We start from the raw sequence: 15169 nt of genomic DNA, 5'->3' as shown, positions 1-15169 counted from the left end.
TAGAACAGTCCTTGCAACAGGCTGGTGTAGCAAAACATTTCTAGATTATGCAATGTCTTTCTAGGCAGTAGGAATGCAAAGACTCAGTCTTGTCAGTAGGTTCTTGTTGAGATGCAAACTGTTAGTTAGAGGGCTAATCATCCCCATGGAGCACCTGTGCAATGCTACCTTAGCAGGGTCACAACTTATCAAGATAACTCAGAACCGCTTATATTCTTTGTTATTTTCTAAACAAAGCTTTTGCTCTGGACTTATGGTAGCTCCTCTTTAACTCAGTCATGATATGGTCACAAAATAGATAGGGCCCTTTTACAGCCATATTGATCCCAGTCAAGGACAGAATGGAGTTGTACACTTTCCACGTGGAGTTCAAATAGTAAACAAAAGACTTGTTTTGTAGGAAGAACATCCTGAGGCTGGAGAAACTTGGATTCATTCTGGGTGGCAATTCTTCCTGTCTTTGACAATACAGAGCAATTTGGTATTGCAAGTCCACACTGACATCTAGTGCTGAAAAAATTGCACTAGCCAATGAGGAAACAAAGAAGAAAAATATGTTGGATTGGAATGAAAAATCTAAAAATATAGCAAATCATCCCTCCTGCTTTATGAAAATGACAGTCTGTGGTTCTGTCCAGTGGGCAGGAGGTGCTTGGCTCCATGAACTTGGGTGCTATGGGGACATCCCTTAGAGAAATGCACAGGGTATCAGGTCTGACAGCCAGACAGCATAGCAAGCCCTGGCTGCCCCTGAAAACTGCTCTTGGGTACATGAGCAATCTAGAGCTGATTTTAAGTTTGTTTTTTAGTCACTGCTATTGTAGGACTTGGTCTGGAGCTACATAACTAATAGACCACTGCTGCCAATGGCCTGGTAATCTTGATTTTACAAACAAAGACTTCACAAGGATGAAATGTTCTCACCTTCCAACCCGAGAAGAGAATTTCCTGGTACATTCGGAAGATTCCACACTCTAAGGTTTTTCTAGGGAAGGGGGTCATTTGTTTAACAGTAGCTTTTAGTCCTTGATATTCTCTTACTTCCAATTTTAATACAAAACATTCTCATCATTTTTACACACACACAAAAATTTGCACTTTTTAATATTTTATTGTGCCTTTAAGGGCAGGCAAAGATTGTAAAAGAAAATATTTGTGATTTTTTAATCGTAATTTCTATCTTCCATGGGAAAGTAAGAAGTAATCATAATGTACAGAATAATGAGTGTTTTTCAGTATCTTAGCTGCCAGCACAGTTCCTCCCCTGTCACCAGGGAAATGGTTAGATTAAAACCATGTGCTCTGTGTGCTTCAGAATTGAAATATGCATGTTAGTGTTGTATAAATCATCAAAGGAGATGAGCAAAAGGACAGATCCGAAGCCACCAAGATCAGTGGACTTTTTTTTTCCCCATTAAATCCCAGGAGCTTTGGATCAGGTCCCAGAGGATGTCAGAGCTCTGCCAGCCCTACTGAAAAACTGTAGTCCAAATGCTGGCGTGCTATTTGGCAAGCCACAACCATAAGGTTAAGCAGAGGTTGCCAGATGTATCCTCCATGGAGAGAATCCTGGTGTTGGTGAGTACAATTTCACAGCAGGACCCAGCACAGGGGATTTCTTGTCTCTCTGCATGGAGGCAAAGCAAGTCTTACCCTACCAGTCATTGCTATGTGTGAGGGGATCCTCTTCCTCCAGAAACCCTGCACTGTGCATTGAGGCACATGGGCAAGCTGTATCTCCCACCATTTTGTACTACCTGGGGAATAGCTCTTACCTCCTCACCTTTCACAGCACAGCAAGCAACAAATGGCAGGATTTAGCCCTTATTGCCTTGTGAGTGTGAAAGTCTCAGAAGAAAACATAGTTTTTTCCTGTCAATAGAAAAAAACTCTTCCTCCCCTTATAGTCAGAAAGCCCAAGTATTCAGATATAATTTCTTCCTTCAATTTTTGCAATTTTTAATTTTTCTGAGAAATAATTACATACAAGTAAGCATGTTGTCACATCTAGGCTGCATTCCGCCCCACCTAATCTCTTGTAATCAACAACAGTATGCAGATTTTAGAAATGTTTCAGACTTTTGTGTCTGGGCTGGACAGATTGGGATGTCCAGGAAGGATTGGCAGACCCAATTAGACAATAAGTAGCATAAGTAGCTGTCAAAAAGTAAGGCTAAAGTAGGAGAAAGCATGTGGCATCTCTCACTAGATAAGCTAGAATGATTGGCATATTCAGTCAGAAACACTCGTTTTCTGATTTAATGGGGGCTTAAGACAAATTGTCTCGCAGCTGAGACCATGCAAATCAATCATTAAAATGTCAGGTTAGAGTCTGATGCCAGTTTAAATTCCATTAATATCAGTGGAATTGCACCAAATTTATCTATCCAAATTTATAGGGTGCAAAATTTGACCCATAACAATGATTAGGAGCATGCAAAGCATGCAAAACTGTGTCACATGTATAGAATTTCCTTGAAATAAAAAGCAATAGAATAGTGAAGCCAAGAATGTAGAATAGACTAGAGTAGAATAGAAAAATAAGGAAAAGGAACAGGAAAAGGAAAAGAAAATGGAAAAGGAGATGAAGGGGACAAAGGAAAGAGGAAATGAAAAGGGAAAGAAAATGAAACACTGAAAGAAATGCCATGAAAAGAATGCAGGAATTTAGGGAAATTCCCTGAAGACATTTAAAAACATGGGGGGGGAAGTTCTAAATGTATATTAATAGAATTGAATTAAATCACTTCAACACTGCTGTCATCATATCATGTTCCTGTCCATCCTTTCCTGTTCAGCTTCCAAGAAGACCCAAAGGACATGCAATCTGGTGGTAGTGAATTATTCAAGAAGATGCCACTAACATTTTAAAGGTGACTAGTTTACAGAGCATATTTGATGCAGTGATTGAATATCCAGTACAAATATATTCAGCTGACATTAGTTCCTAAGCCTTTAGGAACAAGACTGTATGGAAATCAGTGTTTTTTTTCATTATGGTACTAGGCAATAACAGATAGATCGCCAGCTAACAGCACTGACTTGCTTTATGCAGAACGCTATTTACTGTAATAAAATTTTGAATATATTTTGGAGACCAGTGAGTTAGGTTGAATGGTAATAATTTAGCATTGCATACTTAAGATTAAATCTCGCACCTGATTTTTTGCCGTGTGCTTAGGAGTGTTGTTTAGTGAAGGGAAAACTCCTGTTCATACAAAACCAGCATGAGTCAGGGCTACTTTTCAACAAGGGTTGGGGGACCATGACCCAAATCAAAGGGCCCCTATTGGCCCTTTTAGTGACTCAGTGACTCAGGATTTCAACAAATTCCCAGTCTGGGGTAAAGGAGTAGCTTTGGTAAAGCAGTAGACTGGTTTTACAAACAGTTGCTGCCCACAAGACAGGAATGACAGGGTTTTGGCAGTGTACAAACCCATGCTGCAGCAGATCAAGCTGGGGTGGCTGACACAACTACCAACCTTGCCTGATTGTGCTGCCCTTATCTTAGAGGCTGGCATCCTTGCCTGGAGCTGACAGAAGGACCCAGACAGCTTGACGTGTTCAAGTAAAGCAAAAAATATGTCAGTCAGGAACAGTGGCAGTTCCGAAGCAGCTGTGTGACCCTTCAACACCCTCCCGTGTGAGGCTAGAAGGGGTGAAAGAGCCCTGCTTTATTCCGTTGCCACATCCAAGTTAATATCCTGATACTTCAAAATTTGGCTATGAACAGCTTCTAATTCAAGCTGGCTGTCCTCAGCAACAAAGAAAAATGTAAATGCACACTGATGGTTATGTAGTGCGCTGTTTTAGACAATGATGGTGGAGGCAAAGAATGCTTTAGAAAATTCACAAATGCATAATAATAAAAGCCCTTGAACTGAAGAAGCTGACGAGCCTTTTTAAATCTTTTTTTAACTCCCTCACTATATTTTGAATAATTCTCGCCTTTATCTGAAAATGGTTCTTTCCAGAATCCTTTCAGATTTCAGACTTCATTTAAAATCACATTTGATGATCTGATAGTTTGTTCTGTCTGACAATATTACAGTGCCATTTTCATCAGCTGCAACCCACCTGATCTGATGTGCCTCAACTAATAGTGCTCAATCCAGGCCTTTGATTCAGGTCCCTATTTGCAGCGTAGACTGAAGGAGAAATCTTAATGCACTTCCATTTTTATGAAGGGCATTTTGCAAAGAGAAGAGAAAAAGCCAAGCTGAATAAGGATGCTAAAAATTATTAAAAATAAAATGAAATCAAAAATTATTTACATGAAGAATACCTTCAGAGTGGAAAAAAATGGAAAGAGGGTATATTTTCCCAGTGGAAGAAACAGGAAAGAGGGTACAATGCTTGGAGAGCAGCAGCATTGGTCAGAAGAAAACTTGTCCTTGATTTTCATCTATCTGGCTTGATTATTTGGACAACTTATAAGTCACTTTGACTCTAGTTCATTCAGTTCCTCTCTTTCTACTCCCTACCTCTTTATCATTTTGTCAGGATAAAACACATTACAAATTGCAAGAAGCTCACACAGTAAGTAAAAGTATGTTAATAAGCACAGAAGGTGAATACTTTTTGTACTAGATCCCTATGATAAGAAAAGCTTTGGAAATATAGAACTTTCAGGAAAGCCATGGTATCCAAGTTATGGAAATGCCAGTCACAAAAAAGTTGCCACTAATGCTCGCCTGCTAAGCAGAGCCATGAACCACAGAACGTGCAATAAATATTTCTGAAAAAATAATACCTTGTAAGTTCATATACTGCAGGATATATCTGAAAAAACGAGTCATAGAAATACTTCATCATGTAGAGATTGTAGTGGCCTGAGAAGCCACTTCTCAGTTCACCTGGCAATTTATAGATATGACCTATACTGGAAGAAAATAAATAAATATTTTTTCCAATCAGCAGCTGATGTAAACCAAACATGTTTACTGTTAATGCTGCTGTCACAATTAATCACAAAGGCCCAGAAATCAGATTGTGCAGAACCTAATATTTTACATTAATATCACTGTGTGGTATGTATTAGGGCTTTCTCAGATAGGAAATTAATTCTTATTAAAATTTCTTGTGGGCGTTAAAACTGAAGTAATGAGACAAGAATGAGATGGGAGTCCAGAGGCAAATGGGGTGGAGAGGTTTGTATAAAACAGCTCCTTAATAAACAGTAGAAGAAAGCTCATGAGAAAGGAGCAATATGCCAGATGGAAACAGCTTTGCCTGTTTCCTGAATAGAGTCTTTCACCCCATTTTAGAGAGGTAGGGTGAAACATTGTCAAGGCTGATCAGACCCACACACGCAGAGTAAAGAATTTGGTCTGTGTCTCTATTACTGCTTGCTAACTGAACTGACTGCCAACTCAGACCACTGGTAGAAGTTTAATTATCATCCCTGTTGTTTTCATTATAAACTGCTGGTCCTTGGGGGTTTATCACTTCAGTTTTTAAGGCCTTTCTGTGAGTGGTTTGGTCACAGAGGTAACAGAACTAGATTGATTTAGAAACAGATTTAGCCAGACTGGTGCTGAAATTGTGGTTAAACTAGCTTGACATACCTCTTCACCTCTTTCTGTAACACACATGCTAAAAATCCTGCCCTTATATTTACCAGAGTCAAACATAACTGGAACCTTGTTAATAGTCTTTGCAGAAAAATCTCACTAAGATGCCTCTTTGAGGGGTGTAGGGTTAATCTGGAATCTCTTCATGAGGCTACAACCTGGCACATGGCCAATGTGCAGGTCAATTGGTCAATATTTGCAAGAAATCCTGAATTATATTCAAAATTTTGGGTCTCACAGAGCCCAGAAGATCCTTTCCCTGTCCTCCTCTTACAGATCTGGAATGTGCCAGTCTCCCAGTTCTACTGGCTAATAAAGATCTGAAAGCATAGTTGTTACTGAGAGGCTTGCATGTCTTTCACATACCAGCAAATGCATATGCCTGAAAAGTGAGAACCTAGAAGGATATAAAGCAGATTTCTATAGACAAGTATTGCCTTATGCTGGTTTTCAAAAAACATGGTGTTTTTTAAAAGTTTTTTTTCCTCCCCACAAATCAAAGAGGTTATAGAAAAGGTGATTAGTTCCTCTTCTTCTCCACAGCAGACTGTGCTTTTGAAGTCCTTCCAGAGTACTTGTCATCACAGTGCATATAACCTTACTGTTCAGGTCTTTAGAGGGCTACAATATATCATTCTGGAAGCTGTAATTATATGGTTACAAATCCAGCATGTTGTGTGGCTGTTTGTGTAGGTAAATTTTATATAATGCTTCCCAGAAAACGTTTTGATAGTGGGAAGAAAGAATTTGGAATTGACAAACCAGGTTTTCCTAGGCCAAATTGTTCAGGTTTATCCCCTCAGGATCCATCTCCACAGTAGGTTTTGATTCAAGTGTGCAGCCGACCTAACCGGAGCATGTGCAGCCACAGCTGCATTCGAGTGCCATCACCCACTCAAATGGAGGAGGAGGAGAGGAGGACAGGCAAAGAAAGGTGGAAGAACTGTACAAGCAATTTGGTTATCATTTCTGTTTGGTGTCAAAACTGCTGTGGTTATATCCCAAAGATCTCAGCATTATACTAACCCAAGATACTCTGTCATTTGTTTCAAATGAACTGCAGGCCATAACTAGAAACTCCCCATTTTAAATGGTTTTCCTGCAAAATGTCCCTCCTCAAGTTGCCAGTGTGACTGTTGACAGCAGAAGGATTTTGGGTTATGACCCAGCCTAGTGCAGTGTAAAGGAAACACGTGGATGAACTGGTCTGTATTTGTGGACACATTTGGGCGTAGCAACCCAGCTAGCACCCCGAGTGACTCCTCAGGGATGGCTGGCCTTTGAGCCACACGGACACAGATGTTGCCATTTAACGGACATCTCTCAATATTTAGCCAAAGCCAGGATAACAGACAAATGGGGGATCAACTCCAGTTGCCTATCCTCATTTGTCTTCTTGTCACGGCTCTCTGGCTTGCTGATACGTTACCCTGCTGATATGCCCACCATGCCGCAGGCAATGCCCCTGTCTCAGGAGACAACTATAAACCATTTGTGGATCCAAAGAGAATCCGTTTTAGCATATAGGGATATGCGTTATCCAGCCTACCCAGGATGAATTTTAACTGGTGCATAAGCGCTGTGTAATCATGGTTTTGTATGCTATTTACGCATGTTTTATAAAGATACCGCCCTCTGCATAGCTGGGGTGTCCCTCCATTTGTATGGTAATGAATCAGTATTTAGGGGGCCTTTTCTGCTCTGCTTCTTACCCAGCCCCGGTCCCTCTGATAGCTGAGCAAGACCCACAACAGCAGATCCGCTAATGAAGGTAGGCGAGATGAGGACAAAGAGCCCAGCCATACCTATTCAGGGAGAAATCTGCATCTGAAAGTGCCTGCTGGAAATGGGCGAGATGCCAAACAGCAGGGAGAAGGAGGACGCTCTGGAATATAAAGGAGGGCATACTATTATGTTTTCCTGTCTTTAAGTCACTGGTTATTTGTACAAAAAAAAAAAAAAAAAAAAAAAAAAAAAAAAAGAGGAAATAAACAAGGGGAACCGTTTGATTTGACAGCAGCACGTTTTATATCCATATCCCAGCAAATGCAACACCCCTTCTCTCCCACAGACCTGCCTGCTGCTGTCACTCTTCTTCTAATATTGCAAGCATTCTCCTGTTCCACCTCTCCACAACCATTCTCCGTAACAGAGCCTCTACCAACAGCTGATGAATGTGCTGGATTTGCATTTGCCCCAGGATGCAGCAGTCAAGGCTGTGCTATCTGAGCAGGTAGGTGACTTAAGCTCTCATTTTCAGGAATCACTGCCTTTTGGGGAGCGTAGGTTACGCAGCTCAACACCATGATGCCTACACTTCAGGTCACAGCAATCACCGTTGCTCAAGAGCCGTTGCTGTTACAGATGAAAGGGGTTTTGTTTTACTGTTTCTGAGCATGCTGCCATGCTGCTTTTCCAGTTCTGCTTCCAGCCATTCCTATGGTGCCTAGGTCTTTCCCATTATAATCTCTGCATGTCCTGCTGCCTCCAAGAGACCCCGGCAGCCTTTAGGTCCCAATGTTTAATAGTATCCCCTGCTGAACACAGGTCCAAACACACAACTCGTGCCAAAAGAGAAAGTGGGAATCATCTCAGCAGCAGACTATGGCAGCAGAAAGTTGATCAGTACTCACATTCACAGGGGACAAGCTGCAGCAGCAACCTGGATGACAGGTAGAAATGACATGCCCAGCCAGAATCAGTGGATACAGTAATGCTGGAGAAGAAGCCTGTGATCTCCCTCCCCTACTTCTTTTATGGCAGCTAGGCTGGTTAATAGCCAGCAACCCTCTTCAGGAAAAATAAAAAAAAAAAAAAAGATTATGTGTAGGCCCAGAGTGAAAGAGTTCAACTGGAAAAGACCGTCTTCCCCCAGCAACCCATTATGCTTAGCTCTAAACCCGATGTTCAGCATGGTGGCAGGAAAGCAAATTTGATAACAGCATGTAAATCATGTGCCAGTGGACCTGGGCTGAGAACCTGCTATCTAAATCTCAGCTTCCCCTGTGCCAGAAGCATCCCAGCTGAGACTCATCCAGGATTAATCTGCAAAGACTAAGAAAGAGAAGGAGCAATGATTGACATGGTAATACAGCATCTCCCATGCAAAAATGCCCTCAACCGCCTCAAGCATTTTCATAACCAAATACACACCTAGTTTTGCACTATAAAGAGCATGGGAATGAAATGTGATAATGAGACATAAAGAGATGCATGTATGAGACAAGCTGTGGACAGGCAGTGAACATAAAAAGAGACATGTACATGTGCACATATGGGAGAAGTGGCAGATAGGCACATTCTTATAATCTAGCAAAAATAATCATGACAATAATTAAGTTCTGTTATAATTTTCCACCCTCCACACACCTTTGCATCTCTGGAGAAAAGAAGCAAATGACCAGGCTTTCTATTCAGATTCTTGTAACTAGGCTCCAGTGGTCCCTGTCAAAAATACCCTGTCAAATATCCACTTAAATCATCAGGCAAGTTTGCTTCAGCTGTCTTCCTGCCACTTGTATTCTGTATTTTTTTCTTTATTAACAGGGAGGATGCTTCATGGAAAGCCTACAAGAATGCATTTTACAGACACTATTGGAAAATATCAGTTCAGAATTCACTTTCCACAATCCATGACACATCCAGTGCTAAAAGCTGCTTTCACTTCATCAGGAATCAGAACCAGTGCCAGACCTGCCTCTGTTTCTTACACTTGCAAAATTAATACCAGTAAGCTTCAGCTCAGAGAGGACTTGAAGAGATTGTCTGGCAAATATTTTCAAATGGTAAATAATAGGGGGGAAATAATACCGTCTGGACAGTGCAGCAGCAGAAAAAGAGGCAATATTTATTCACTAAATTCTCTTCTAATTATTGACATACTGCAACTAATCAGCATTAGAAGCAAAAAGAAGCTGTAATCTATGAACGTCCTCCTCTTTTTGGACTGTTCCCAGTACTAATTGCAGCAGAGGAGGATTCTGGACTGAAATCCCCTGGCTTTTCACTTAGAGGAACTGAAAGGCTGCACAAAATGTTACAGGTTTTCTGACTTTCTTGCAGCAACACTTTTGCCCTGCCATTTTGTGAGGCTATGGATCCGCAGCAACAACCTTTTATCTGAAAGCTTGTTGTAAACTGAACCAACAGTAGCAGATGCAGAAACAGATTTCCCTTGGGAAATAAAATCAAGTCAGTCTGACAGCCATAGTGGCAAGTACTAGCAATGTTCATTGCCCTTGTAAATCTTGGGGATAAACACCCCTAAAATGTCAATGACTGATGGTGGAGATTGAGTAGAGTGTAGGTGTTGTAATACACAGTATACATCCCTGTGCTCTCTCTCTGCCAAAATGGCAATGAATGAGCATTCGTGTTGGGCAGGCTGTAATTGCCTACGCTGTGTCATGGAACTCATGGGCAGGCAGTGCTGGGGTGGGTGAAGATGCTTCTACATGAACATGTCATGATAATCAGTCTTCATTGGTTCTTTTACTCCCTTATATTTGTCGCTGTCCAGGTGAATGCTTCCTCTTATCTAAGTAGAAATTGTTTATGCATAGTGCAGTGCCAAGATCTGTGTAAACTTTAAAATATGGATATGATTCACTCTTGATGATGGAAGCAAACCCGTAGCATAAGAGAAGGAAATTGTTCTATCTCTCTCCACCATGCCATGGACATCTCTATAACAGGCTTGGGGGATTTCTAGTCTGGCTTTGCTCCCTGTTCTAGAGAAACATTTACTTTGTTTACCATGCTGCAGTCTTGCAGGAGAAGTTGTGATGGCTGCACACCCCCTTTGGGCTGGGACATGTGCCTGCCTTGTGACACTAAAGTCACCCTGTGGGCAAATTTTTCCTCTCAACCATCCTTCCAGATACCATCTTTTTGCCCTTTCTGCCTTAGGGGGCAAGGAAATTGCTGGTGGGACATCAACAAAGAGAAGAATTTTACTGTCGAAACCAGCAACCTGCTTTTCATTGTTACTTTTTACTCCTGCCTGGATCATCTCACAGTTGTTTCTATGACAACAGAAAAATTATTTCTTAACATAAATCAAATTTGTCAGACTTATACTTGTGCATACCACTTGCTGAAGGCTAGGAAAGCAAATCTGAGATCAAAAAGCAGACCAACTGACCCACTCTGAAAATGGAGCTATCAAGGATCTAAAATAGAAAAGATTCCTTGTTTTCCTAGGTAAATTTGTTCTGAATATTGAATTGTTGTTGTTCTTTTATATTTTGAGAAAGAAAAGCATGAGAAGAGGGTATATCATGAATTAATATACTTATGTTTTATATACAGACACTTTGGGACAAATGAACTGTGTTTCTAAGAAAAGAAGCATGAATATTCAGCACAAAAACAACGTGGGAAAAGGAAGAAAATAGAAGATTCATATGAGCTCCTCTTTGGAAAATGTAAAGGGACTTCTGAAAATTGCATTCTGTGCCTGTTTGATGCATGGGTAACAATAATAGTTCTTCGTAGCCTGGTCCCCAGAGTGCAAAATTATGTTTACCCTTTGCTTTCACATTGTGTCTCATCTTGTCCTCTGGCATCTTTTCATTAGACCCTAAAAATATAGTTAGCATTGGTAGATTGGAACAAACGTTTTGCAGGCAGTTCATCCCTGTGGCATGTGTTTCTGCTGCAGAGCAATGAGCCTTCTGAAAAAGTTTGAATTTTTTTACAGCCTGAATGATGAATGGTAGCATCACATATCTATTTAATCTAGAATGATCATAATTTTTAATTATGGCAAAACCCTTTCAGAAGTTTAGTGCAGTTTGAAGTATTGATAAAGCTATTAGTTCTAGGCAGTGGGTTACTCTTGCTAATCTAAAATTGGCGGTTAAGAGGCTATTTTAGTTACGATGTCTCTGACCAAGGGGGCATCCTATTCATCCTGTGGAAGAGAACAAACTCCACCCCTGGGTATGGAGACTGGGCTACAATATGAGCATAGGTGAGCATTCTGTCCACAGTACAACTCCTATTTGTCTCAAAGAGAAAGTTTCAAAGAATGAACAAAGGCAAAGCCTCATCTTTTGCTACAGAAGGTAATGTACTATTTATTATCCTTTCACTCTGTTAGTATTTGATTCAGCAGAACTCAGTAGGAGTGATTCTTCTTCTCTTCCTTCCCATCTTCCTTTCTCTGTTTCTGCTCTACTTCCTTCTTGGCATCTCTCCTTTCTTCATCCTACTCCTTCCAGCAATTCCAAACCCAACCTCAACTGCATTTTGGCTTCATTTCCATTCCTCTCCATCTGCTAAAATGCATTCATGTATTATGTATGAAATGTTGACATTTATAATGTTGTCAATAAGGTTTTGAGTCAAAGCCTGAATAGAAACAAGCAATTTGGGCAGCATTTATGTCTCATCAGTATCGTTTCAGACTATTTTTGGACTGAAGAAAGGAAACACTGCACAGTTTGGTCCTACTAGGGAGATTTCCTGAAAAAACATGATGGATAAGAGCATTTTTTTTACTTTAATTGAAGATTAAATGCCAAAGAGTATGGTGGTTCCATGTGGCTAACTCATGAAGCGAGGTGACCCAAGTGTTTCAAGAATACTGTATCAAAGCAAACATACATCACTGCAGTAAAGTGAACATGTACGTCCTTTGAAATATCCACATACACACATATACATGACTGGGAGTGGGATTTTGTTCTTAAAGCTGTAATTCTGCAGCAGTTTAGTATGGCATCTAAGTGGAGATGACTTCCACTTTTCCTTGGATGCTCCCTCCATTCTTCTTTTCACTGATATTTGTGCTATCAGGGATAAACACAAATATCAGGGATACAGGGAGCCAGTTAAGGGAGACAAACTAGCAGCTCATTTCATGAGGGGAACAGAGGGGAAAGAAGCATTTCCTTCCAATTTAGCTCCCCAAACCAACTCACTGAAGGATTAGGTATGTTTTTGCCAGTGCGAAGGAGAGACAAAAAATCCAGTCAGCAGTGTAATGAGGCAGAGGGGCAAGTAGTCAAGGGGCAACAGCAACCTTGGTCAGGTAGACTCTGACAACTCCAGCTTCAAGTGGGGATTTTGAAAATCTCAGGTATGACTTTGCTGTATCCATAAAAAAACCAGAGCTCTGTCAAACTTGCTTCAGAAGTATTCTGGCATTTAGGGATGCTTAAATTTACAGCCCTGTTTTCCATTTCTTGTCTTTGATGTATTGATTGCTACTCTTCTTCCAAGATGTTTGCTGTGCATCATACTTTGATTTTAGGAAAGGTCTCAGGCATATATTGACAGCTCTGGATATCTGGATAAGACAGATTTCTCCTGCTGAACAGATTTATTTAATTTATGTTTATGGGTTGCCCATATCTGACTGTTTGGATATGAACTGTATATACAGAATAATTTGACTGCCAGTTCCATAGGTCTTTCAATTACAAGGCACTACATTTAGTTGGAGGCAAAAATATGAAATAGGATCAGCTACAGGAAAAGTCATTCCTTATTTTTCCCAAAAGGAGATTTTTTTTTTTTCTATTTCACCCAATACAAGGTTCAGCACTTGGAAGAAAGGGAACAAAAAATAATAGAAATCCTTAGGCATGATTTTTCTCTTGGTAAAAAACAATTGAAATGAGCTGTAATTTGGCTTCTTCATTAACGTGAAAGTAAAAAATAGACAAGGTAGACTAACAAGTACATGGCTGAGTCTAGAAGGAAACAGAGGTGAAAAGAGGTTAGAAATGAGAAGAAAAAAAACAGTGGTTTGTTGAATGCTTGAGGTAATCAAAGCCCTGCATGAATGCCCAGCTAGGTGAACTTTGTCCTCTTTACTCTTTGATCTTGGTCTGCAAATGATTCATGGCATTTAGTGACCCGCTACACCAGCTTACCAGTCAGTTATTAGGGAATCATAACTCCTCTTTTTTACATCACATCCTTGTTTTCACTTTATTCCCTGAATCTCTCAGTGATATATGTACGAGTGTGAAAGAAATATCAATGACATGGAGAAGAGCTCGCTCTCTCTGTATGGCACCTCTGCCACCCTTGCCTTTGTGCTTAAATGTTTTCTCTTGTGTTTGGTTCTTGCTGGTCCTGGTATTTTGCAATATATATCATTTTCTCTAACCATGTTCTCTAATCGTTTTACACAGACTGAATCAAAGGACACCCTCCAGGGGAGAAAGAACTCATCTTAAGATCAAAAGTTATGCTTTATTTGCTGTTGGAGGTCACCTAATCTGAACATGGCATTCATAACCTATTTTCAAATTGCTGTTTAGTCACTCTAAGTGGTTTAACTCATACATAATGTCCTAAAAAAGCCCTGGTCTTGGAACACTCTGAGGACCACCCAAGAACTGCTGAACATTTCCCATTCCCATGACAACTGAAGGCTCAAAGTAACCCCCTGTGCTGTGCCTTAACTCTTCTGGCCAGAGCAGGACTGAAAGGCTTCACCCTGATGCATCTGCTCCCCACATTTCTTGTTTGTAACCGTCAGCTGATAGATACCAACTAGACCAATGCATTTCTTCAGGTGTGTCTCAAAGAGAGAAGAGGTCAGCAGTACACTTTTTTTTGTACATTGAACAACCTCTTGTAGCTATCCAGTGAAAGGAAATTAAATGTGGGAATCTTTGTAGGAGAATTCCAAATCCCATCACTCAGTAGATGAGCACAAGCCTTCATGAAAGAACCTACATGTGAGTCACAGGAAGGAGTGTATTATTTAGTTCCCCTTTTTTATTTATAGTCACTGGGACCTGTTAAAGCTGTGAAGCTGCACAAATGTGTGCCAAATTGGACCTGTATTCTTTTAACTCATAGTGTACCTGGAAACATAATACAACATCATAATAGATTCTTGAGGGTATTCTCAGGGGGAAAAGGTGATGTTGTGAAGTGATTTCAAAAGGAATCAGAAGAAGTGTTCAGTCATAAAGCTAATATTTGGCAAGGGAAAAGTGGAAGTCACTTTTTAGTTGTCACTAAGACAACACAAAATATGTCTTCAGACGATAGCGAATGGAAAAGGATGCAAGAAGGCTGTGCCAGATGGCAGAACCAACAAATGAAAAAATAAACTGTGCCATTCACAGGAATTTTACATAGTCTAGTGGGCTGTATCCTCATCTGTGTAGACTGGAATAACCCTATTAAAGTCAATGAAGTCAGCAAGTCCAGCTGAAGACATGGAGAAAGATGTGCCTTTATCAAGCCTTTTTGTTTAAGCCACACTTTGGTGCTTTTTATGCTGTTTGTTTTCCCCTTGTAACACACTAAGGGCCAAATTACAAGGTTGTCTAACACCCAACCCTGTCAGCATCATTGCTCCACTTTCAGAAACAACACATGGAGAACACAGCAACACACAGCAAACAACACTGTGGATCAAAGCAAGATGACCATGCTGGGCAATAGTAACAAATAGTTGACAAATAGGAACAGACTCATCATCATCATCATCATGGCTGGGCTTCGCAAATGAAGATTTGGGAAGGGCACTACCCGCATTTGTTACAAGCGTGTTGGTGGCTAAAAAGGCCAATCCGAGATAGGCATGTCTGGTTTCAACAGGCACAGCAGAAAGACTCCTTAGG

The 15169-nt window shown here is 40.5% G+C and overlaps 1 long non-coding RNA gene across 2 annotated transcripts; it reads left to right on the top strand.

Annotated features, from left to right (window-relative positions):
* The first annotated feature begins 1427 nt into the window (after positions 1-1427).
* LOC108640177 lies at positions 1428-7719 on the top strand. 2 transcript variants are annotated; one of them, XR_003916018.1, is made up of 4 exons: positions 1428-1578; positions 2799-2873; positions 7290-7344; positions 7645-7719. It is a non-coding gene; the product is annotated as an uncharacterized LOC108640177 (long non-coding RNA). The 2 variants fall into 2 exon arrangements; XR_001920966.1 differs by lacking the exons at positions 7290-7344; positions 7645-7719 and adding an exon at positions 3512-3819.
* The last annotated feature ends 7450 nt before the right edge of the window (positions 7720-15169 follow it).

This window comes from Manacus vitellinus, unplaced genomic scaffold, assembly GCF_001715985.3.
Source record: "Manacus vitellinus isolate BGI_N305 unplaced genomic scaffold, ASM171598v3 scaffold_3_pilon, whole genome shotgun sequence".
Taxonomy (NCBI): Eukaryota; Metazoa; Chordata; class Aves; order Passeriformes; family Pipridae; genus Manacus; species Manacus vitellinus.
The sequence above is the reverse complement of the archived record's forward strand: the minus strand, read 5'-3'. Positions and strand labels throughout refer to the sequence as shown.